We start from the raw sequence: 27,194 nt of genomic DNA, 5'->3' as shown, positions 1-27,194 counted from the left end.
TTAAATATTGGCAAACCCGATTTTTTTTTTCAAATATTGTCACACCTGAATTGTAATTTTAGTACAAATAGCTCGAAAATTGAGCACTATCAATCAGTTGACGTTCGGACACGATGACGCCATTCCAGCCGGAAACCGAGTACCTGAGTGCGAAAACCAGACCACAGCTGTATTGAATACAGTTTCCTGGACGAAGAAGAAAACTTACGCATATATACGGAAATATGTTACGGCGGAGTCTTGCATTTCCTAATGGTCCATTCGCCACGCAGTTATGAGCCATCACAACAACAAATAAACTGTTGCGGGGCGGAAAAATGCGTCGTGTTTAACCTCAGACCAACATCCGTTCTTCCATGCACCAAGGAAGAAATTCTCGGTACAACTCTACACGCATCCGACTGCACGTCAGAAGACTGTAGCGGTATCGACCCTGGCACCCCGGGCTGCAGTGAGCAGTCCAAACACGAGGTTTCGAAGCGCAGCGACCTGTCCAAACTCGTCGCTACGAAGCGCAGCGACCTGTCCAGACCTAAACTCAAGACTAGGACTCGCCGTCGGCCCTCTCCCAGACTCGAACCGGCAACACGTCGCCGAAGCATCAAGAAACGTGGATTGAGCGTCGATACGCCACACATCTACAGTGATAATGCCACGGACTGTTACGAATTTGATTCTGTAAAAACCATTCGTACCGCCCTGTGTTCTGTACTCTCTGCCTTGCTAGATGTTTTGAAGTAATAAAAAAAATTAAAAACTATTGTTATGACTTTTTATTTCCCCTTCCGTTTAAAAAATAATAATTTGCTGTTGAAAAAGTAATCATACAATTAAAAACAAATGATATTTTTCAGTAAATTATTTAAATATGAAAGTGATGAAAATAACCTAATCTATAAAGTGTCATAATATATAAATTTTCAATAAGTTGGTAATTATTTCGTCTGGAGCATGTCGATTCACGTGTCAACTCTTCCAGCTGCCAGGAGCTGAATGATTCTGATTGGCTAGTGAGTATCCCCCCCACCAAACAGTCAACATTTCCTGCCCCCTCCTGATTCCCGCAACATTCGCTCCTCCCACTTTTCCCTCATCCCTCCCATTAATTCAAAAATAGTGCTGACCATGCTGCAGTTTTCGCGGAACCTGATTGGCTTGAGCCTGTGACCAAGGGGGGGAATTTACCTATAAATTGCCGTGTGAGACGTCGGGGGCTTCACGTTTGGTCTTGCCGCCGTCGTCGTATGATCGCGTTCGAGTTCTCCAGCTTTACTTCCCGTCTCTACAACTCCAGCAGCTTGGTAAGTACAACTTCTCCGTAAATCTTAACTTTGAAAATTTTGACGTAAATTTTAACTTTGAAATTTTTTCGTAAATTTTAACTTTGAAATTTTTTCGTAAATTTTAACTTTGACATTTTTCCGAACGTTTTCAACTTTGAAATTTTTTCGTTAATTTTAACTTTGAAATTTTTCCGAACGTTTTCAACTTTGAAATTTTTCCGAACGTTTTTAACTTTGAAATTTTTTCGTAAATTTTAACTTTGAAATTTTTCCGAACGTTTTTAACTTTGAAATTTTTTCGTAAATTTTAACTTTGACATTTTTCCGAACGTTTTCAACCTTGAAAATTTTTTCAAACGTTTTTAACTTTGAAATTTTTCCGAACGTTTTCAACTTTGAAATTTTTCCGAACGTTTTTAACTTTGAAATTTTTTCGTAAATTTTAACTTTGAAATTTTTCCGAAATAAATTTTAACTTTGAAATTTTTTCCGAACATTTTCAACTTTGAAATTTTTTCGTAAATATTAACTTTGAAATTGTTTTGAACTGTAATTTTTTTTTTATTTTAACATTACTGTTTCGCGTGTGTGTATGCCTTCGCTGCGTCCTTCGCTCAGTCAGCAAGCCTAACAGCTGGCCACTGGGTGAAGGCCGCTGCTGAGCTAGCTAGTACGTGACGTGGTGATAACACTCGAGCGAGCGCGCACGGCTGACGAACCGCCCGCCGCACAGTGGGAGATTTGCCCGAAAACGTGGTCAAAATGAAAATTGCGAACTTAAAATCTCGACTAAACTGGCGATGTGATAGTAATGTTAGATCATCCCTGCATGGGAAACCAGATATGGCAATGAGAAATTCCCATATCCTGAGGTTACACGGCAGTTGACAAGTGAGGGTTGAGTGCGTTGGGCGGACCTAACTATGTCGAAGATAATTCCATGCTGTACTAAAGTGAATGTCGTGGCCGTAAAAATTGATATTTTTGAGTTCTGAAAAATGGATGCAATTCCTGGAGTTATGGCGTCTATATCGCTGCCTTATGTTGTTATATATAAAGCTGTAATGTTTTTTTGTTTTATTTTCTAAAGCTACTTTGTGAACATAATGAAAATTTAGTTTTATCATATTACATCGAGGCTTTTAGTTGGGTATGCCACATTATGCACCTTTCTTTCGAAATAGAGCGTTTAGTTTATTGTTTTAGTAATACGAATTTACAATAACTAGCTGCTAATATGTGCTACCCTTTGTGTACGATATTTTTTCCTTCATTGCTGCACTGGTGGCGACTCCCTGAGGCTATGGCGGGTCTAAGCCGACCCATCATTGTCGACAATGTGCATAGCCCGTCTAATACCAGATGCCTTTTTTCTTATTCCTTCATAAGCTTCACTAATTGTCAGTTCATTCTCGACATCGTCTTCATCGATGTCTGTTAAAGTCTGGAGAAGTTTACTAGTGGTGGTGTAGCCTTTCAGAAATCTTTGATGAAAACCACATGTAGTGTTGGTAAAGTGCGATTTTTTATTGATACGGAATTTTTTACTACTGGTAAGAAACAAATCTAAAGTCCTTCAAAGTTGTTCACTAAGAAGGACAATGGTTTTGGATTTTCCAGCTGTAAAATAACCATATAATGATGGGTGGGTACACACAAACCCATAAGGAATTTATTAAGTTTATGTCTTGTGTTGTTTTACAATTCAATGATTGTTATATAATGAGATGAAGAAACTTCCTAAATTAGTTCATGAGACTGTATGGAATGATGGGATGGAATAAATGGCAACAATTGAGAAATTTGAGCGAAATTATTCAGCCTAGGTCTTCAGTGCCAGTGACTGTGATTTGGGGTAGAATCGAAGCATGAATGGAATACAACAGTGAAATGGGAAGCACTCCGAGAAAACTAGCTCTTCTAAGGCCAAGTCAGTTACATTTCCCCCCTCAAGAAATTCCGGATCGACAATAACCAAGAATGAATCCCGCGAATAAGACATTATTCCTAAAGGTCTACTGTTGCGAACGCAAATGAGCACTGAACAAAGAACTTGTAAACGAATTCACCAAAAACAACACAACGTAATGAACAATTTTTGACATCTTAATTATGTTAGAATTTTGTTGACTATTTCTTTGGTATTTTCTTTTTTCACTATAACAGAATGGCATAAAAATATCAGTGCATTTTATTACACTATTGTAATTATATTCAACAAAATGGTATTAATAATTTGTGAATATTATGTTTTTAATATTCCAAATTGTTTTTAATCTATGTTACTCTATTCATACAGAAAATAACCCAAGAAAGGACTCCATTACTGCAAACCAATTTCCCTCTTTCCCTGATCTGAATCTTTTTTACCCGCCCAATGATTTTAATAAGTGCCATTGCATTGCAGTCATGCAAAATTTTCATTTTAGGATTAGGAGAAGAATAACTGACATATACTTGATGCTGAAGGGCTTCTTAACTTCAGATAAAAGAACTTGTCTGGAACACCTACAGAAAGTGTTGTCCGAGAAACGGGGTTGCATTATAACAATACCTGCGAGTGCAAAGGCCTGCTTTGTCCACTTTTTTTTCTAAGCTAAACACTTAATGGAAAGAATCTTCAAGAAACATTGACTATTTTCTGAATAAAAATCAAGCATGGCTCAGCAAGAACATTTGTATTCCGGTAAGTAATCCCAGTTCTGGAGAGTCGGCAAAGAAACGTGGATGCCCTTCCGTGGAATTTTGTTCAAGTAGTGAACGAACGAAACGAAGGAGAACAGAGCAACTACGTAAAAATGTAGACATGTCGATGTTGTCTTATGCCACTCAGATGAGCCTTCGTTCGTCTGGTAATATAGATGCTGCCAACATAGTAAAAGACATAACCACAACTACACCAACAAGAGCTTCGAAATATCTGAACCGTTATATAGTATGCAAGTCGAGAAGACAATATCTGCAGATGAGGCTTTGTCTACAATGGTTGAAGCTAATTGAGTAGGCATCAATACAGTGTAATTAGATCAACAGCGCGAAAACACAACTGCAAATTGTATCCCAGTTATGAAGCAGTAAGGGAAGCGAAATCGAGGTGTTGTGCACCGCGTACGAGTATCATAGTTACTGAGAAAAGTGCAGAAGTGAAGTTTCAAAGTCTGTTAGATCACACCTGTCAACGTATTTTACTAGTCCAAGAAAAAGTGATACAAAGTTTACATCCCGACGATGTGCGTGCATTAAGTTTAATTTGTAAATGGGAATGTGATGGGAGCTCGGGACACAGTGAGTACAAGCAAAGATTCAACAACGATTCTGATTCGGATGCAAATGTGTTCTTAACGTCTTTTGTACCATTGCAACTTGTTTCTTCTGAACTGAAATCTCGGGACGAAATTTTTATATGGAAGAATCCGAGGCCTTCATCTCCCAGGTTTTGTAGGCCAATCAGACTGCAGTTTCTCCATGAAAACACTGAATGCATTGTAAGAGAAAAAAACTATATCGAGCAGCAAATTGAATCACTTGTTCCACTGACTGAAACAATAAATGGGAATGAAATATATGTTACATACAAAATGTTATTTACCATGATGAGCAATTTTCAATAAAATTACAAACATTTAATATGCATATTATAGACTACAAATTATATGTATTTTTTGTTATTTTAGCCTCTATTAGATGAACGGCCATTAACTAATTGATTTTAACATTAAATTCGTAATCAGCGACCTCGAAAACCCCTAAAATGAAGTTTGTATGACATAACATTCGTTTTTGTATTTTTGACCACGTTTTCGGGCAAATCTCCCACTGTGCGCCGGCTCCCCGGGCAGCCGGCCGGCAGAGAGAGCGTAGAAACAATAATAATAAAGAAAGAAGCAAGGCGTACGCACGAGGAGTAGTAACCGTCTGTTTTCCAAAAAATTTTAAGAAATTAATACAATTTCCGTCCCGTAATTTTTTCGAGTGTATTTTTCACGTCTAAGATTGGTACTGTTTAGATGATGTGTGCGAGTGGAACTGTTTAGAGCCTGCGTTAGGTTCAGTAGTAATATTTTACAGTTGTGATTATTACAATTTTTTTCAGTCGAAATTATTAGTGCCATCAGTTGCAGTATATTTCATCTTGTAATAATAGTTTTCTCCCCTGGCATACATGTTAGTTATTATTCATGCATGAACGACTTAGCTCGAAACAAGATGGATGCCGTGCACACCCGTGTCCTACCAACGGGCAGCGCGCGCAGAGCGTGCCCTCCCCCCTCCCTGCTTCAGCCCCCACCAATGGTGCGCTCCCCTCCCTCCTCCTGGACGGACTGTCCCCCCCCCCCCCCTCATACTCGCCGCGTGTGGACCCTACCGACCCCCCACGCTCCCTGGCCCCCCCGTGCACGGAGCGATGTTTCCGCCGTGCCGTGCGGCTTACGTCTGGCTAGTTACCGCGCACCGCCGCATGGGGCGCCCAAGTCGGCCTGCCTGCCCCCTCGCCAGGCCCAAAAAAATAAATAACAGATGCACGCGCACTTGCTATCATAATCAAATAGAAAAAATAAATTTGTTTCATAATCAAATAGAAAAAAAAAATATTTTGTTTCATAAAAAAAAATAGATTTTTTTTTTTATATTTAATAAAATACAGAATTTCTAATCACAACTAAATACAAAAATATACCAAAGAAATACGAGTAAATTACTATTGTAGTATATTTCGTAAAAAAATATTGTATGTGTTGCAGGTATTCAGTGCTTCTCCTTGCGTCGAGCTACTCCCCAGTGTGATCCGCTTGGAGAACGCCTGTCTGCCCTCTGGAGTCCTGCACCGTTCCTCTTCGATTCCGGTCAGTACATAAAACATAAAATTTTGACGTCAGTGTCTTTGTGCTGTCTTGAAAAAAAAATTCCGAGTGCTAAGCCAGGTGGTCTCTTTTCTATGTTACAGGTTACAGTGTGCTGTACGACGTTCCAGCCCTCCTCGTTGTGCGTGCGTGCAGTACACACAGAGTCGTTCCTGTGTTCTTCTGGTAAGTGGAATTTAATTATTTTTATGCGTGTGTAGTTGTTTCTGCGTGCGTGTAGCTGTCTTTATGCAAGTGTATTTTGTTTGTGTGTAGGTGTGGTTGTATTGATGAGCATGTATTTTGTTTGTGTGTGTGTGTGGTTGTATTTATGCACGTGTGTGTGTGCGCTCGTGGTTGTATTTATGCACGTTTATTTGTGTGTGTGATAATTATGATGTTCTTGTTGCTATAATTTTCCGACCGTGTTACAGAGTTCATCATCGTCATCATGAAGAGGACCGCGTCTGGTGTTCCCGTGGCAGCCGGCCAGCCCTCGACATCGGGAGCCTGCCAGCTTGTGTCATCTCAGGTATGTGCACCGTCACCAGGGAATGGGTGTGCGTACTGTGGCAAATTGTTTTCCGCTAGCCGTAATGCCAGACGGCATGAGCGCATCTGCGCAGCTAATCCTGGCTTTAATACAGCAAGCCAATGTCATGTCTGCGGCATGACAATAAGCCGCAAGGACAGTTTGGCCCGCCATATGAGAACGTGTGAGGGCACCGTCGAGCACAGCACAGGCTCGAGGTGCATTCACTGCGGGCAGCAATTCAAATATAGCCGTGATGCCAGACGCCACGAGAAGAGCCAGTGCTCATTCAACCCTGAGCGCATTGCATTTACATGCACTACATGCCAGGGCGAGTTTACCCGCAAAGACAATCTATTGACGCACATCAAGACGTGCAATGGCCTGGCTCCCAAGAGACGGTGCGTAGACGTGACCTCCGGCCTGCAACAGCCCGGCCCCAGCACTCGTCCGCAATACGTGGCGAGTGTGCCCGACCAGGCACAGCGAGACTTGGAGGCGCAAGCGCCTGACCAGGCTCAGGTTGACTTGGAGGCAGGCGGTACTGGGTTCATTGAGGCGGAGACTGCGTTCCGTCGCAACCTAAAGACCTTAGTAGCAGTCAACAATGGTGCGACCAAAGACATTTGCACGTACCTGGGCGAAATGAAAAATAACTTGATCAATCGCATTTCCCAGGAAGTACGTGAAAATGGCCCAGTGAAGTTCAATGTATGGCTTGAATGCGATTATGCCAAGCCCGCTCCCTTCGATGAAGGTGTAGACAAGAGGGCGTTCAAGACGAAGAATGTACCCATCTACGAAGAGAGCGACATTGAAGAGGCAGTAACAGAATGTATTGCGAAAACATGTAGGGAGGAGGACGAATATGTCAGTAAAGGCTCGGGGTGGACTCTGTCTGCAGTAAAGAAAATTCAGCTCCGCTTCAACAAGTTAGTACCACTGCGAGTCTTCTCCTACATTGATCTGCCTGCTGTCATCAAGAACAGGAAAGCAGTAATAAATCCCATGAACCTGGAAGATAACGAATGCTTCAAGTGGGCCATACTGGCGCGGTACGTGGAGGGGGTGAGTCCTCAACGTGTGGACAAGCGCTACCACGACCTGGAAGGAAAATTTGATTTTTCAGGTCTTGAGTTCCCTACCCCCCTCCACCAAATCAAAGTGTTTGAGCGAAACAACAAAGAAGTGTCTGTCAACGTCTACAACATTGACGAGAACGACAAGATCGCGCCAGTGCGTGTGGGGAAGGAGGAAAAGCAACATCATTTCGACCTCCTGCTTCTGTCGAACGAAGATAGTAACTCTCATTTCTGCTATATTAAGAACTTCTCAAGACTCGTCAGGCCTCAGATCACTGCCCACAAAGAAGGTATCCATGTCTGCAAGAGATGCTTCACGTACTATCACGATTTGACACGAGATTCAGGGCTGACAGGGCAGCAGTGTCTCGACGCGCACAGAAAGTTCTGCAACACCCACGCTCCCGTGCGCGTCGAGATGCCTAAAGCTGACAAGAACGGCAAGCCACCTGTCATGGAATTCAAAAATTACCACCACATGACAAAGATGCCCATCGTCGTTTATGCGGATTTTGAAGCCCTGCTAGTACCCATCTCATCATGCCAGCCGGACCCCCAGCAATCAGGCACCTATGCATATCAAAAACATGAAGCATACAGTTATTGCATATATGTAAAGGTCGACAATAGCGTGATCCCAGCCACGCTCACCGCCTCACTGCCACAAGAGCCGATGCTATACAGGGGGCCCGATGCTGAAGCAAAATTCGTGGAGGACATAGTCGATATTGGGAATCAGGTGAAGGAAATATACCAGACCAGCCTGCCCATGACGCCGCTGACGGCTCAAGAGTATGCCAGATTCGCCGCAGCCCAACAGTGCTGCTACTGCAATGCGGTATTTACCATGGAAAATTATAAAGTCAAGGACCACGACCACTTCAGTGGAAAGTACCTTGGTGCCGCCTGCAACAGCTGCAATCTTCTACGCAGGCGGCCCAAGAAGCTTGTTGTGTACTTCCACAACCTCAGCTACGACGAGAAGTTTATCATCAAGAAACTGGGCTACGACAACAAGGAAATATTCATAATCCCCCACACGCAGGAAAAAATGATAACATTTTCGAAAAGCCTGGGCAACAAATTCTCCGTACAGTTTATTGACACATTCAGGTTCATGGCACGAAGTTTGGCGTCCCTCGCGTCGTACCTGCCAGCCGACAAATTCAAAGAGACTTCGAAATATTTCACACCAGAAGAAATGTCCCTCGTCACGAGAAAGGGCATATTCCCCTATGATTATGTTTCCAGCTGGGAGAAACTGTACGAGCCACAACTGCCTGCAAAGGAAGATTTTTACAATATGTTAAATGACAGCCATATCAGTGAAGAGGATTATCATCATGCGCAGGCAGTGTGGAACAAGTTCGGCTGTGTGACCCTGGGCGACTACAGCGACGTATATTTAAAGACGGACGTGCTGCTTCTTGCAGACGTTTTCGAGAACTTTCGTCAGCTCTGTCTCGACACGTACGGGCTTGACTGCAGCCACTACGTCAGCTCCCCAGGGTTCACGTTCGACGCCATGTTGAAACAGACGCAGGTACGGCTGGAACTGATGACCGATTATGATATGTATATGTTCATCGAGGCTGGGATCAGGGGTGGGGTGGCACAAGTGGTGAAGCGTCACTGTAAGGCCAACAACGTCTGCCTTCCCCGCACCCACGATCCCAGCCAGTCATCGAAGCACATACTCTATCTGGACGCCAACAATCTCTACGGATGGGCCATGTCGCTGCCGCTGCCAGTCAGAAGCTTCAGGTGGGTGGGCGCTGATATCGACGTGATGACGATACCTGACGAGGGGCGGATTGGGTACATCCTAGAAGTTGATGTAGAGTATCCGTCTGCCCTCCACGAGGAACATAAGGACCTGCCGTTCCTGCCCGTCAGCCAGTGCCCGCCCGGCTCGAGACAAACTAAATTAATGACAACTCTCGAGCATAAGGAAAATTACATCATTCATTATAGAAACCTGAAGCAAGCTCTCCAGCACGGACTGCAAATAAAGAAAATTCATAGAGTACTTCAATTTGAGCAGCGTGCGTGGATGAAGTCCTATATTGAAAAAAATACGATTATGAGACAACATGCTACAAATGATTTCGAGAAGGAATTCTTCAAGCTGGCAAATAACTCCTGCTTTGGCAAGCTCATGGAAAATAAATTCAAGCGGCAGCGTATGGAGCTCGTATGCAGCGAGGCAAGGCTCCGAAAGGTTATTACCAAGCCAGCGTTCCAGGACCGAACCATTTTGGACGAAGACCTATCGTTAATAAAACTCCAACATGAGAAAATATATCTTGACCGCCCTATATATGCGGGGTTTGCGGTTCTGGACTTGTCCAAAACGCTCATGTATAATTTCCACTATGATGTGATGAAGACAAGATATAAGGACAACATTTCGCTGGCGTACATGGATACGGACAGTTTCATCTACGAAATCAAGACGCGCAATTTCTACCAGGACCTGGCCGACGACTCTGCGCTCATGAGCGTGTTTGACACGAGCGCGTATCCCATTGGTCACCCCTGCTACTCGCCCACCAATAAAAAAGTGGTGGGCAAATTCAAGGACGAGTGCAATGGGGTGACGATGGAGGAGTTTGTCGGCCTCCGAGAAAAGCTATATACAAACAGATATGGGGAAACGATTACAAAGAGAGCAAAAGGAATACAAAAGTGCGTGGTAAAAAATAAAATTACATTTGAAGATTTCCTCGAGGTCCTGGAGGAACACGCAACAAAGCGTGCGCAAGTCCGGTCCATACGGTCGCACCAAATGACATTATACACAGAATGCTCGAATAAAATATCACTCTCATGGCACGATGATAAACGTATAATATGCGATGATGGTATACACACATTACCATATGGATACAATGGTTAATGTTATTTTAACCATACCGCAGTATTTATGGAAAAATGAATTTTTTTCCTTCCACGAAAAAAGGAACTGAACAAATAACATGAAATGTTGAAACTGGTGTCTGTGCTCGTACGTTTCGCGCAGGATTCTCTGTCGGGGTCCCAGGCTTCTGCTGTGGTAGCCGAGAAGAAGACCCTGACGGGAATCTGTACCGTGATGTACGAGTATGGGACTAGTGTTTGCCACTTGGTAGCCATCCATGTCTCTGTTGATTTGGTGTACATAGCCTCCTTCGTCGATGGATTTTTCATCGTTGGTTTCCTGAGTCCGCTCGTTGTAATTATGTTGCACCCACACTCTTTCGTGGTGCTTTTTTTTGTTTGTTTTTTTTTCACATAGATTTTTGGTCTTCTGGTGCTATTTTTCCTTGATTTCTTGCACTCCACACTGTTTCGTGGTGCGATTCGTTTTGTTCATGCACCTACACACTGTTTCGTGGTGCTTATTTGGTTGGTTGGTTGGGTTGGAAGTGGTGGTTTTATGCACCTACGTTAATTTGTGGTGCTGTGCTCTCTTGGTTGGTTGGTTGGTTGGGATGGAAGTGGTGGTTTTATGCATCCTCGTTGTTTGCGATGCTGCGCTCTCTTGGTTGGTTGGTTGGGTTGGAAGTGGTGGTGTTTGCATCCTCGTTGTTTGCGATGCTCCGTTTTTTGGTTGGTTGGTTGGGTTGGAAGTGGTGGTTTTATGCACCTACGTTAATTTGTGGTGCTCCGTTTTTTGGTTGGTTGGTTGGGTTGGAAGTGGTGGTTTTATGCACCTACGATGTTTTTGTGGTGCTACATTTTCTTGGTTGGTTGGTTGGGATGGAAGTGGTGGTTTTATGCACCTACGTTGTTTTGTGGTGCTGCATTTTCTTGGTTGGTTGGTTGGGATGGAAGTGGTGGTGTTTTGCACCTACGATGTTTTTGTGGTGCTGCGCTCTCTTGGTTGGTTGGTTGGTTGGTTGGGATGGTGGTTGGTTGGTTTTATGCACCTACGTTGTTTTGTGGTGCTGCGTTTTTTGGTTGGTTGGTTGGGTTGGAAGTGGTGGTTTTATGCATCCACGTTGTTTGTGGTGCTGCATTTTCTTGGTTGGTTGGTTGGGTTGGAAGTGGTGGTTTTATGCACCTACGATGTTTTTGTGGTGCTGCGCTCTCTTGGTTGGTTGGTTGGGTTGGCCGTGGTGGTGTTTTGCATCCTCGTTGTTTGCAATGCCACGTTTTTTGGTTGGTTGGTTGGGATGGATGGAAGTGGTGGTGTTTGCATCCTCGTTGTTTGCGATGCTGCGCTCTCTTGGTTGGTTGGTTGGGATGGAAGTGGTGGTTTTATGCACCTACGTTGTTTTTGTGGTGCTGCATTTTCTTGGTTGGTTGGTTGGGATGGAAGTGGTGGTTTTATGCACCTATGATGTTTGTGGTGCTACATTTTTGGTTGGTTGGTTGGGATGGAAGTGGTGGTTTTATGCACCTACGTTGGTTTGTGATGCAAGAATTTTTTTTTACACTGATGCGTTATTTTACACCGATACGTTTTTTTACACTCATGCGTTTTACACTGATGTGTTTTACACTGAGGCGCTTTACACTCTTGTGTTTTACACTGATGCGCTTTACACTGATGCGTTTTACACCGATGCGTTTTACACTCATGCGTTTTACACTGATGCTTTTTTTACACCAATGCATTTTTTTATGCATCGATGGGCTCCTTACGCCGATGGTGTCAAGCCGATGGGCTCCTAACATCGATGGTGTCATGATGATGGGGTCACTACGATGGGCTCTTATCATCGATGGGGTCATGACGTTGGGCTCCTTACATCGGTGGTGTCATGTCGATGGTGTCATCGCTGGACTGTTACGCCGCTGGGTTCCGCAGTCGTTGGCATGCAAGATTTCGGCGTTGTGTTTCAACGTTGGACTGTTACGTCGCTGGGTTCCACAGTCGTTGGCATGCAAGATTTCGGCGTTGTGTGTCACCGCTGGACTGTTACGTCGCTGGGTTCCACAGTCGTTGGCATGCAAGATTTCGGCGTTGTGTGTCAACGCTGGACTGTTACGCCGCTGGTTTCCTCAGTCGATGACATGCAAGATTTCGGCGTTGTGTGTCACCGCTGGACTGTTACGTCGCTGGGTTCCACAGTCGTTGGCATGCAAGATTTCGGCGTTGATACATCGTTGTTACTGGTCTATTTCAGCGTTGTTATGTGTTCATATGCTAGTTTAAGCACGTGCTTTGTGTCATTGTATCATATGGTAGTTCTTTCTGGTAGGCTTGCATCGTTGTAATGGGCCACGGCTAAATGGAGACGTTGTTCATAAGTTCTTGACTACATATGTGACGTATATTGCATATGGAGGCAAGGGGCTTGTGCGCGACCAGCCTGTTTAGCGGTGTCGGTCTCCAGCCCGTTCCGAACACAGAGAGCTGCGATGCAAGCTTTTTGTTTAAATGACTAATATTCTGTTTAAGTATTTAGCAGGTGAGCAGTTGCTGAGATGGAGAGAGATTCGGTGTGGGGCGGGGAGCTGGTGAGATGGAGAGAGACGACGGCGCGAGCGTGGGCTGCTGGGCGAGAGAGGAAGAGACCTGCGAATCTACACACATGCATACATGTCAAATAAAATATGGATATAATTAAATGTATATGTTAACGAAAAAATATATATATATCTGTAAAAAAATTTTTTTGAGTTTTATTTCTATAATACTAATACCCTTGTTTTTTTTATTTGCTGATTTATTTTTTCTTGAGAAATTTTTTTTATAATGTATGTTTGGAATGAAAATTGTTGGAAACAGTAATAGTGATTATTATATTTTAATTTTTTCCGAAAGAGTATAATTAATAGACTTTACATCACAAAAAAAAAATACAATGAAATTAAGGTGAAAAGAAAACAGATAAATACATTGGTTTATATATATTTTATTTACATAATTCCATCACCCCTCACATCAGTCGATGACATTGGAAACATTATTTACAATTGCAATAAAGAATAAAAAATTAAACATCACTGTAGTAATAAGGATGCTCATAGAGCCACAGCTTCAGTAACTGACTATTACAATGTGCACAGTGGAAACCATTATAAAATTTATCACACTTTTCAATTTGGTTTCCGTACATCTTTAACAGTGTTTTGAAGGAAGGACAGTTCCCTTGTTTACGTAGGTCAATTACATTGGCACTACACAAATCACTCACAATACGTTTCTGTTCATTACCAAGGACGTAAACAACGTCGTCTTCCGGCTCGACGAGATCACGTAGCACAGATGTAAGTTGTTCATAGTCCACATCACCTTCATTCCACGAGAGTCCGTTCACTTCATAGGTTAGACGACGGTTCTCGCGTTGAGAGAATCTGTCTAGCTTAGTCCAGTCACACGGCGGTTTAAAGATGTATTCGCTAGTCTTGACTTCGTCACCGCCAATGACGGACGTTACGGACAGTTGCTTCACTACAGGTCCCTTTTGGGACGTAAGACACTGGACGTTGACAAGAAAGAGTGTCATATTGTCATTACTCACAGTTACACATACGACGAGGCTGGAATGACGTGACTAAAATGCTGGCTCTGCGAGGATGGCGCTGCGAGGCCGGAGAGCTGACACTACAACAGTGGCGTAGCGTGCCATCTCGGCGCCTGGGGCGGGAGACCTATTTTGCCGCCCCCATTCTATAGGTGCTTACTTAAAATTAAATTTCACATGCAATGAGGTACCTTATATTGAAGTTAAAATAGGATGAGCGGTTTTACAAGCGGATTCTACGGGCCTTATGAGCAGCGAAGTCAGAAATAACTTTGTCAAAATCAACATTAACAGCCAATTCTTGTTCAATTGACAATATAGCCAAGTTTGATAGTCTAGCGGAGCTCATAGTAGATCTGAGGTAATTTTTTATTAGTTTCAACTTTGAAAAACTTCTTTCACAACTTGCAACACTAATCGCCAAAGTCAAATATATACGAATCAAGATGACTATATTTGGAACCGAAATTCCGAGATTCAGTTTTTGAATGAACTGGAGGAGCTCCAGTGGTCCTTTACAACTTATATCTTCCTCTGATTCAGAACAGGCAACAACAACAAACTGCTGAAGATGCTTCCGCTCCATCTGAAACTCGTCCTTGTCGATGTCTTCTAATACATGGGAAAGATCCCCGAACTTGCTGTCCAAAAGTTTCGCTGGCATCAAAAATCCAAACTTGTCCGATATTTCTTGAATTTGCTGGAATAGAGTCGTCATTTCTTGAATGATCTTGTCTAATGATGCGATAATCTCTCGACGGATTTCCTGTTCGTGAGACAAAGCTGCATCTTCAGAAGATTCATCGCCATGCATGCGTTTTTTCCTGCGAATTCTTCTCGTTTTGAGTTCGATTCCGAGTTTTTCGCAGAGAGTCTTAGCAAAGTCAATTGCTTCTTGCACGAAACGGTCTCTACTTTCCACTAAGAGGGTTTTCAAAGCGCAGAGTTTCTGAGCACACTTATCCACACTTAGTCCTCGTTGCTGCAGGTAAATCTGTGCGTCATCTACTTCAGGTAGCACTGCAGCCCAAAAGCCAAGAAAAGTTAGGAAGTTAAATGACTGCATGGCTGTCAGGAGAAGACTGGCTCCCGATCTTGTTTCGGAAGTTTGAGATGAATCTGTTAATTGTTCCAGTACCTCAAGAACTACCTCAAACTTATTTTTAAGCATCTTGACAGCTACATGTCTAGCGCTCCAGCGCGTTTCAGTGACTCGTTTTACTGCTTGACCTGTGACGGCAACCAAAGCGTTCCATCGAACAGTTGATGCGGAAAAGAAGGCAAACAGCTTCTCCAGAGTTCCAAAAACGTCACGGAATCCACTGATTCAGAAGCAGCGTGTACCCCAGCCAAGTTTAGTGAGTGGTTTGTGCATGCAACGAATATAGCTTTCGGATTCAGTGCTTTAATCCGGGCTTGAACTCCATTGTGGATCCCTGACATTGTGGCAGCATTGTCATAAGCCTGTCCTCTCAGATTCTGTATGTCCAGTCCGTCTGATGTTATCTTCGCGATTATATCGTTGCTGAGATCTTCTGCATTTTTTCCTTTTGGTTCGAAGAAGTCAATGAAAGATTCTACCACGGCGACTTTTTCTCCTTCGATATGTACGTATCGCAGAACTTGGCTCATTTGGTCATTGTGGGAGATGTCTGGTGTACTGTCGAAGATTACGCAATAATATTTAGCTTCTTGAATACGACGGATGATGGTGGATCGAACTTGCTGTCCCAGTAAGTTTATAAATTCATTCTGGGTTTCTGGAGATAGATACGAAACTGAGACTCTTGCTCCCAGCTTTATCTTTGTCAGGTGTTCCATTAGAAAAGGATCGTATTTAGCTAGGAGGTGCACTAACTCCAGAAAGTTCCCGCGATTGCCACTATCATCTCCTCGAATGTCTTCTCGATGTCCTCTGAAGGCCAGATTCTGTTTGGCTAAGAACTGGATAATATTCAGCAACCTGTACAGTACATCCCTCCACTTCTTCTCCTCACTTTCGAAAACTTCTTGTTGTTTCTGATCGATGGTTGCTTTACAGTTCAGGCGAACTTCCAACTCCTTCCATTTCAAGAAGCTCTGTTCATGGCCCAGGCTATTTTCATGGTCTCCTATTCTTGTATTTAGCTTCCACCATTTGTTGAATCCTTCATCAGATGCGAAGTTAGAGCCGGAATTGCCAAACAGCTTGCAAGAAAAACAATACAAGGATTGCCCCTTTGACCCCTGGTGCGGAACTATAATTTGTGGATTTTTGGGATTTAAATTAACGGACTAATAAAACAAACTGGGAATTTACGTTCAGCGTGTTTCACCCAATCCCTGCCAGACCTAGAAGAAAAAAGGCGTCGACCGTTAGAAAATGACTTAACTGAGAAGGGCTTGTAAACCCATAATTTGTAATTTGCTAAATTTTTGGTATATTAATTTGCATGTTAAGGTGTGTCAATTTTTTGCTAGATTTCGCCAATGTTAATTGGTATTTACAGCGGTGATACGCCCGGTGCGTATCTATATTTGTATTTGTATTTGTATTAATATGTTCTTATATATTTTTAATGCCGTTTTGGTAATTATATTTAATTTTCGGAGCTCCGAAGTATATGATCAAATTATAATATTTTGGGGGAATTGTTAAAGTATTTTTTTAGTATTATTATATAGCTATTTTTTATAAGTAGTAATAGGGCATGTATTTTATGATGGATGCGCCTATTTGTGATGAAACGATTTTATGATATATATATATATATATATATATATATATATATATATATATATTAAATGTTGTCATATAAATTTTGCGTCTTTTTAACTTGCTGCCTCCTCTCACTGTTCGCAACCTTATTAGTATTTTTTAAGCCTGCTATTAGTTTGGGTTTTAATATTTTTTGGGGTTTACCTGCGCTCGCGGTACGGGGCAATATAGGAGTTTTACTGTGTCCCGGTTTGCGGAAGTTGTTTGGTTTGCCCTGGGTTAAGGTCAAACTTTACAGTACAATGCGTAGTACTAAATTCAATGAGTGCGAAAGAGAGGCATCGACACGGGCCGACGCGTGAAACAAAAGATTTTGTATGAGTAATTAACATAATAAGGAGTGCCGCTCAACTCAACTCGCGCGCGCCGGGCGGCGCGGCGTGATGCGATGTTGCCGTTCGTATGTAAACAAACAAACGTTATAAAGAGCTCTGTCAGTGATTTCGCAGGTTTTCTTTTAAATAAATATTAAAAAATAGTTGGTGCGCAAAATTTTAGATAAAAATGGAACATTATAGTGTGTCTGACACATGTAATGAATGAATCATAGATCAGATCTCAATCAGCTTCACCGGCGACCCGCTGCCGCCCGGGGCGGGCCGCCCCCTCCGCCCCACCCACGCTACGCCACTGCACTACAAGGCTGTGAGGCTGGCCTTGACGGAGACCGGGACGTCTGGATGCTCGCAGCTGTGACCCCTGGCACTCAGGAGCTCGGCTGCTGCTGCCGCTGCCACGCATCTCGTCGCTTCTTGCACCGCGATTTCATGTGCGGCGTGTCGGGCACGGACGACATATCCTTGTCGCACTCGGTGCATGGTAGACAGTCTTGGATGTCTGGGTCTAGCTGCAGGTACACCGGCAGGAACTTGTAGACGTATCTTATTTCGTACGGGGCGTAGACCAGGAGAAACTCCTTTGGTAGATAAGGTAACTCCGTCTCCTTATCCAGTGCCGCAAGCGTGCGCACTTTACCATATGCTAAGATGGCCGTCAAGATCTTTGCTCCGCTCCCACAACAAGCAAACATCGTCTTTCCTTCAGGCTGGGAGCTACGGCAAAAACTGAAGGCTTCCCGGGTCCTGCGGCCGGTATTTATACTCTAAAAGGTAGAATAGGGGTGAGGAGGAGGGTAGGGGTGGGAATGACGGTAAAGTGAGGGAGGGAGTGGAAAAATACAAGAGTAGTGGTGGGGGGGAGGTTATTACGATGAAAAATAATAAATTTAAAAAGGGGGGGGGGGGTTTAAGATCGTATATGCGTTGGTAAAAGTGGTGGGGGTCATTCTGCCTGCGTCCACCGCGGGGGAAGGATCGGTCGTCATTTTTTAATTTTTTTTTTGCCTCTGTCGGGTTCGAACCGAGGACTCCGAGCTCCGTGTCGAAAAAGTAATTTTTTTTTAATAATTTATTAAAATTTTATTAAGTGAACTTTTTTTATAAATTTTAAAAAAAATTCGTTAAAATCGGATAATAAATAAAAAAGTTAAAGATGGCGGCCGTAACGAAAATCGCAACGGTGACGTCATCATCCAATATGGCGGAAAACACATCACCGGAATTTTCGAGAAAACACAATTACGTCATCCAAAATGACGGATCCAAGATGGCGGATCCAAAATGGCCGCCGTGATCTACTTGTACCGTTACGTTATGTCCCGTTACGTGGTGTCCCGTTACGATGTGTCCCGTTACGCTTATCCAAGATGGCCGCCGTGACGTCACACTCCAAGATGGCCGCCGTGACGTCAGAATCCAAGATGGCGGACCGACAATCTTCAATCCACAGCCTGAAGCCTGATCCAGTAGCCCCATTTACATACTACTTTTAAGTTATATTAATCCATGTAATATTGAAATGAAAAATTTTTGAAAATTTTACTTTCGATTTACCTCACGGCCGATTCAACTCCTCTCCGTATACAATTTTTTCGATTTTACGCGATTTCTTATTTTTTTCAGTCTGCTGTCAAATTTACTCAATATTCAAGGTCCTGCAGTCCTTCAATCAAGAGCTTAATTTAAAGTGTTAATTCCTCGAAGGAACTGTCTGAATGTAGACGGTCTTCCTTCTTCCGGCTGCGCACTTCCGACTGGCTCGACCTGAACCCCCCCCCCCCAATCGATACGTGTCTCCTCTCCACGCCCCCAGAAGAGTCAACATCGAGATGCCCCTTCCGGAAGTATCCTTCCACAAATCAGTCTTTTTATCTCTCATCTGCTTCTTCCCCGCCCTTCGAGCCCTCGCTTCTCCGCTAGTCGCCCTCGAAGTGAATTAGAGAGTAGGAACTCCGCTGTCGGGAGGGGCTTAGATGGGATCCCGGCCACTCGTGCGTCTCCCCAGCTGCAAGACGGGCATGACCAATTGCGGCACTAGCCCTTAGTGCGAGAGAGAGGGTTCAAGTTCCCTCCCTCTCGTGCAGATGCGCCGCGCCGAGGTTAAGATCGTAAAAGCATGTTACACAGTCCCAGACGCTGTCCCGAAGAGCAGATTAAAGAAAGATGATAGGCAGATATAAAAGTGTTCCTCACCAAATTTAATTTCATACCGTTCTACATCACAATGAATATGCACGTGAGCTTAAGGTTCGGTCACATAGTAATTTCTTGTTTAAAAAATTTTAATTTAAAAGCTGTTTCCATTAAGTATTTACTAGAAGTTGTTGTGAGCCGTAAATAGCCACAATGTCTTGTATGTTTATTGCTAGTAGAAAACTATTAGTAAATATATAATGACATAATTTGTGATTAAACCTAAAAATTCAAGAGAGATATCTTGATCAGTTTGTAAAGAAATAGCCCTTTAATAATGGTAGTGACAAGAGAATGAACAAGCATAGCTTGTGAGACAAAGCCTTAAAGAGAGAGGATTTTAACTTTACAGTGGGCTGTAAACCACGCAGGAAAGATGGTTTCTATACTTGTACAAAAAATTTGTTTGGAAACCAGTTGCCAAGAAAAGGTCGTAATACTACACAAAATATATTGTAAATTTGTAAAACACATGGCTATGGTTTTTTTATACATGAAATATGTTTTAGAGATAATTCTGAGTATTTATCACAAAAATTGGCGTATATATTTTTTTAAACCATGGAAAAAATAATCTTATAATCAAAAACTTTACTTTATTTTTGTGTATCATGCTTATTATGTGTGCAGTTAATACTGGAAAGCTATTCAGGGAACGGTTTACAAATAACTTTAACTATTGTAGGTACTGGGACAACACACAGCATAAATGCACAGCTAAGAATCCAAACGAGTATTACTGCAAACACTATTATGAAGTAATACAATTATTACAAAAGTGTGTTTGTAAAGTCGGTTTCTGTGGTAAGTGGCGCGAACCAAAGTTCATAAAGCCGGAGGGAAACTCAATAGTACTAATATTAGTAGCTTAATGAATTTTTAAAAAAGGCAGTATTTCAATAACATTCCATGTCGAAAATCAGGTAAACGCCTGGGTTTATAAAAAGTACTTCTCTGTTTTATCAAAGCCGTTTCATTATATAGCCTACTTTAAAATTTTCACTTTGATAGTCAAATGATTCGATAGCCGACGTAGCTGCTCCGGCAGCGAATTCTAATGGTGGGTACAGAAACTAAATGTAATTCGGTCTATAAATGTAGTAAGAAACACAATTATCTTATTTACTTATATTTATATTTAAAGAATTCTACATTAAATTTCGTGTCCGAGTTTAGTTTTATAAGTGTATTAGCAACATGAGAACACATGAATTTTCTCGTTACCTAGGTTAGAATTTATACATTTGATGAGTACTGACAGAATTTTTTTTTTCGCAAGTAGGAAACGAGGTGGAAGTTGCCTACAGCCAGGGGTATTTTTCTCGAGAGCATATCCTTTTCCCCTACCCCGTTCATTCCGTCGATACTCTATTTTCATCTCATCCACCTCTCGCCATCTGTGATGATCACGATTAATACGTTCTTTCATTCCTTCAGATATCCACCACCTCTTGAACTGTTTGTGACGAAGCTCAGCTTTGCCAAGATCACTACGTCTTATCCTCGTACCAAGTAGCAATACTCTCTACCATACACCTTAAACCTTGTACACCAAACTATATTAAAAATTCAGACATTCAAAGTTGCAAATTATGTGAAACGTTTGAAAGGCTAGATAATTTTTAAAACACTGTTTTGTTTTATATACGTGGTGAAAATTTGAATATTTGGCAACAGTGTGACGGGATGTGGATATACAATAAATGAGGAGTATGCAGATTGAAAATCCACCTGCAACCGACTAAGTTCTCCAAAGCACCAGCCAACTGGTGAAACGGGAACCAAATTTATTCTACGTGCATCCAACTAGGTGCATCCAATATATATTCACTGGGTTTCTTGAAAGTTCTCCTGCATTTTAATAATCTCGCCTGAGAGGGGAGTGTTTCCCGATTGGTGCAACTGTGTGCCAATCAGAAGAAAGGAAGGTTCTGACTCCCCTCTCAGGCGAGAGTATTCAAAGGCAGGAGAACTTCCAAGAACCTCAGTAGGTAACTGCTACCTTGATGATGGCGACGGCAACATCGACCGAAACGTCGGTGATATCTTCGCCTTCAACGCGGCTACCAGCCAGAAGCCGAGCAACTTCAGACAATCGCGCGAAACTCCTAGGTCTTAATTTATATATTATAAATTAATTTTATTAATGTCTCGTCAGCAGCGAAGTTAACAGTGGCTGTTACACACAAAGAGACAGAACATGTACAGAAGGGGAAAAAACTAGCTATGTCTTATTTAAGGATCCATCCCAGCATTTGCCTGGAGTGATTTTGTGAAATAATGGAAAACCAAAATCGGGGTGGATAGGCTGGAGTTTGAACCCAGGCCCTATCTATCTACACCAACTTGTGCAACTTGGGGTGTTTACTTTGCAGCCTTAAGTGTTCTGATACATTTGGGCTAATGCAGTCACTGAATAAAATGATGCTGTGTTCTGTTACAGGATGCCTCTAAATTCGTGTAAAAAACCACGTCTAAATAAAAAACAATTTTGGCATTTCCTACCTCCCATTCAATTTATGCTCCGTAAATTGCGAACAACGTGTAAATAAAAATTTTATGGGCATTATGGCTGCCACACTGTCATTGTTTTTTAAATGGAACAGAAATATTCCTGTAAAATTACAGATATTTTTTAATTTGTACATTTATTTGATAACAACTTTATCACTACAAACCAATGTTCGCATTAATACTTAATGCTTTTTTTTATTTGTAAACAGTTCCCTGAATATATTTCCAGTACTACTAGTGCACATTTATAAGTATCGTTCAAAAAATTAAGTCAAATTATTAAGTATTTTATTATCTTTTCCATGGTTTTAAAAAGGTTATGCTTGAATGGAACATCAATCGAAAAATAAAATTATGCGCCAATTTTCGTAATAAATACTCAGTATTATGTCGAAAAACATATTTCACATATGCAAAAATAATCTTAGCCATGTATTGTACAAAGTTACAATATTTTTTCTTGTATTAGTACTAACTATTTCTTGGCAGCTGGTTTCCAAAGAAATCTTTTGTGAAAGTACTGAAAATGTTTTTTGTCTGTGTGTAAGTTTGCACAAATTAATTGCAGACTGAAAAAAATTTAAGAGATTGGAAATCTCGGGTCTATTTCGCTCGTGCAGGATCCGTATTCTCCGGAAAAAGAACGACTCTCGCTGCGTCCTTCGCCAAACGAGTTGCATCAGATTACGTCGGAGACAAAGCCGGAGACGGAAGGATCTCGAAATGAGACCCGGTCGTTTAAATAGTTGCCGAGATTACTCCACATGCGGGGTGAAGCCCGTCACTAAAGTGGATTCCTCGCTGTGGAAGTGCGGTGCAGTGGCACTTTTTGAACTTCTCTCCTCGGTGGCTGTAAGCGCTGGGAGGTCAAAACTTGCGTGGCGCTGGAGGCCGAAGCGGTAATCTCCTAAGTCAAGGTGCTCTTTGAATACACATTACCAACACCGAGTCGGTACGATCTTTGAATAGTTCTTGCAATGAAAAAAAAGAATTTATTTGTTTTAATTTGTCGCTGTGTTGTTGTTTTTGTAAATGTCCTATCACTGTTAGCCCACTGTTGTTCGTCTATGCTGTAATATTTTTCTGACTAATTTCTTCCACGGAATATTTGCTGTGCTGTCTGTGGGTATTTTTTATTTTACGTAGGCTAATATAGGCTTGTTTTCTGTGTGTTTGTGTACTCGTGTTTTTTGTCCGTTATTGAGGTTTTCTATGATATACAATGTAAAGAGCAATGGCGTATGTTCGTTCAAAAAATCAGCCCAAACCGATTCGTTATTTCACTATTTTGAGAAAATCTTATCGTCTTATTTAGGGGAGAAACATGAATCGATTTAACCCCATTTCATGCAGTAACAATATTTTTCATAGTTTTTGTCAAGGCAGGTATCTGGTTTAAAAAATATTAAAGATTACTATAAAGTGTTTATTCACTGTATTATTACAAATGTATTCATATTTAAAACTTTAATTCAATATTAAACACCAAAAATTGCATATGGAAACGTCTTTTAGCACATTCAGTAACTATTTACTTACAATATTCAACTAAATTAAATACTATGATTTAAAAAAAAGCCAAATTTTCACAAAAAAATTATTGATTGTTTTTTATGGCCTAAAAACTGTTGAAACAAACATGGCGTTTTATTTCTCCCCCTTAAGCTTTTACACTTGCAAATCTATGACGTTTCATTACAATAATTTTCACCTTACAAATGTATGGAAATAGAAAGCAGGAGTTTAGCAGATACAGTATACCACGTAACCACCGACACTAAACTCATCAGTTGCCCACTATTTGGCGAATGTATTGCCAAGTTGTAACCATCCAAAAGAAAATTATACCCGTTCTTTTATTGATTATTTCTATGTTGAAGCTTGATTTAGAGCATTTTTATTGACATACGCAATGACTAATCTCCATAAATTACCACAAAAATTATAACTTTATATTTTGGGCACTCCAAGTATTCCCGGGCACACAATAACCTGTCACTGCGCAGAACCCCACGCTGTTGCCAGCACTTCCTAGCCCGAATATCACATCTTCAACAAATAATGGCCTGGTTGCTTTATCGTGGCTGAATGTCACGCTTCTTATGAGATCCTCGTTGCTAATAAATTATTTTGTAATAACTTAAAACTGCAGTGCGTCTGCCGTCGAAATGATAGCAATATGCCATTTTTAAGTCGTTTCCATGTGCGAGTAGACCCGTATACAATTTAAAAAAACTCAAGTTGCCATATATATCGGCCTATATATCAAATTTTATGGTCACGATGAATACCGAAATTTTGCAGTAATTACTTCCAGAATCTCGGCCGAGTTCGTTAATGGAGAAAATTGGATGAAAGGGGTAGAAATATTTAAGGTTTACTGAAAACTTATAAATCAATATAAATTCTTTGATATAAAATATTTAATATGAACTAGACATTTAGTGCAACCCGAGAGTCCAATCTCTCTTTGAAAGTTTCTTACTGACAAGCAACTGCTCACTGCATGTTACCTCACAAGTCTTCTTGACTCTTACTTCAGATGATTTTTTGTTCCTTTACTGACTTGCGAACACATAGATTTAACAAAAGAGGATTTGAACAACTATTTTCCTCCCTCCTTTTTGGTTGTGACGCAGAAATACTTTGCGAAACGAATTTTAATATAACACAAATAAATTTAAATATACTTAATTCTTTTAGATATTTCTTACATAATTATGTATTATTATATTTACTAAAAATCATATTAAGTAGTTAGTCTATACCGTACATGGTATAAAAGAGATGGTAAAAAAAATCCTCACGTGAACTATTTTAGGGGTAAAAATTAGAACGAACGCTCACGCAATTAAAAACTACTATAGCTACTCAATTCATGCAAACACACTTTAACAGCCATTTATGTTTACAATGAACGTTAAAAATCTTATGAAGGCCGTTTTTTTTTTTTTCTCCAAAAACCCAAATGAATATTTTGTAATGAATTTTCTTTTAAAATAAATTCAACCAGCCATGAATAATTATCAAAAACCAAACGGCTCTGAAAAATGAAACTGCCGTTCATCTGGGGAAACCCGAACAGTAGAACATTTTATTTCAGGATTTAACCGGCGGCTATGTATCATGAGTTGGTAAGGACTTGCATTATAAAGTAAGTTCATGTTGGGATGTAGTCTGTTGAGAAAAGAAAAAAAATGTGGCGGGTTTGTGAAAACAAATCTCTGGCGACATTCTCACGAAGATAAATAAAACAACATTGGCGTAGAAAGGTCACATTACCTTCGGAAAAGATTCCGCGTATCTGGCACGGCGAAGCTGTTGCCATGAGAAGAGGTCTCGCATCGAACAGCTTTTAACGTCGTGTGCGGTTCCCGATTTCTCTACCCCCCTTCTCCAGCAACTGTCTTGTTGTCCGTGGGGAGGGAGCTTTACGAGATGCTCTTCAATATCCTCAAACCCCTCCCCCTCTTTTTCCCTCTGCCCTGCCGAGAGCCCATCCACTCGCTTCCTTCGGTAATGGTCCGTCCATCCGGCACGCGCCCCCGCCGACCCATCTCCCCGACTTAAACATCCCCGGCACGGAACAACCCCCGCCGGGGTCTCCCGGCCGGCGCGACCTCCCCCGAGGGCGGCGCGAACTGCTACCCGCTGGTTCGTGCGGGTCGACAGGAACACCTGTGCGAGTCCTTCTGGGGCCCCGGACAGGCCTGCAGTCCTCGGCCAGCTGTAAACAACCACGTGCAACCCGCCATAGCTGTCCACCGCCTTATCACCCACCAATGAGCATAGTACTTAAAAGACTTGATTAAGAATACAGGCAGAGAGTGGCCACGTCTACCACCTGATGACATGGTTCTTGGGTGAAGCAGTTTTTTTTTCCTTGTTTCCTTCAGCTAATTGCAGCGCCATATTGGTTAGACGCCTCAATACGTGGCGGAAGTGAGTGTTAGCATTGTGAAAACATTTTAAATAACACGTTTTTTTTTTTTTTGTGAAAGTGGCTGTTTTCAACCATGAAGATTCCGATTCCTACTTACAAGCCATCATCAGACGTGGTCAAGCACAATTCCCGCAATGTTATGGGCGGATCAATATGAATATAGCGAGGTTAAGAAGTGTCTTCGCCCACGTCACAGCATGCCGTCTACCTGGCCATTCCTTACAACATGAATACAGGCAATTCCAGTATAGTGTGTAGTTAAATTATTCCGCAAAATAATCATGGCTCTAAGCATTGTCCACGGTTTAACAACAATGGAAAAAAAAAACACGTGAGCTAGTCTTTTAGTAACGCCAGAGATGTGTAACATCTAACCTCGGTAACGATCAAATTAGTGTGTTCTCCTGTTGCAAATACAACTTATAATACCAAACTTGGACACGAAATTTATGGTAGAATTCTTTAAAATAAAATCGAGCGTGATAAATGTATACGCAAATTCCGTTTTCAACTACATTTCTGCGCGCGAAACCAACTTAGTTTCCGCTCCCACAGCTAGAATTTGCTGGAGCTACGTAGACTATCAAATCATTTGATTAGCTGACCGAAATGTAAAACTATATACTGAAATGGCTCCGATAAAAGCGAAAAATGTTTTATATAAATACCAAATCCCGGCTTTGGGCCTGATTTTCGACAAGGAATGTTATTGAAATACTGCCTTTCTTCTTAAAATGCATTAAGCAATTAATACTATAAAGTTTCCCATTCGTTATGTGAGTTTTGGTTTGCGCTATCCGCCACAGATTGCAGTACCATTGTTATACATTTCCGTTACATTCACTAAATTACTCCTACCAAATGCCGTATAATGAGAAATAAGATGTTACACATCAAAAGGTTTTGAAAAATAAAATAATAAATATAAAAACGAAAGTCCCAACTAGAAAGTAAAAACCTTCTCAATAAATAACAAAACTAAAAAAAAAAAATCACAAACAATCAAGATATACATATCAGTCGACTTACTAGGGTGTTCAGTCCTACGATTCCCCGCCGACGATCTCACGTGGTATAATGTAGGAGAGGGAGGGATAGGCTCTTCTAGGGTGGTCGGGGAGACTGCTGCTGTGGTCGGAACTATCGCTCTTTAAATAATTCATGCATAGAGTAATTTTTATTTAGTAACATTTAATTTTAGTAAAATTGAATTTTCTGCACCTTTTTTCGTGGAAAAAATTAAGAAAGCAAA

The 27,194-nt window shown here is 41.5% G+C and overlaps 1 long non-coding RNA gene across 1 annotated transcript; it reads left to right on the top strand.

Moving 5' to 3' along the window:
* The first annotated feature begins 1,242 nt into the window (after positions 1-1,242).
* On the top strand, positions 1,243-6,308 carry LOC134529034 (uncharacterized). Its single transcript, XR_010074447.1, has 3 exons — positions 1,243-1,301; positions 6,026-6,127; positions 6,229-6,308. It is a non-coding gene; the product is annotated as an uncharacterized LOC134529034 (long non-coding RNA).
* Positions 6,309-27,194: the final 20,886 nt, after the last annotated feature.

This window comes from Bacillus rossius, chromosome 1, assembly GCF_032445375.1.
Source record: "Bacillus rossius redtenbacheri isolate Brsri chromosome 1, Brsri_v3, whole genome shotgun sequence".
Classification (NCBI taxonomy): Eukaryota; Metazoa; Arthropoda; class Insecta; order Phasmatodea; family Bacillidae; genus Bacillus; species Bacillus rossius.
Note: the sequence above shows the minus strand (reverse complement) of the source record. Positions and strands in the feature narration are given on the sequence as shown.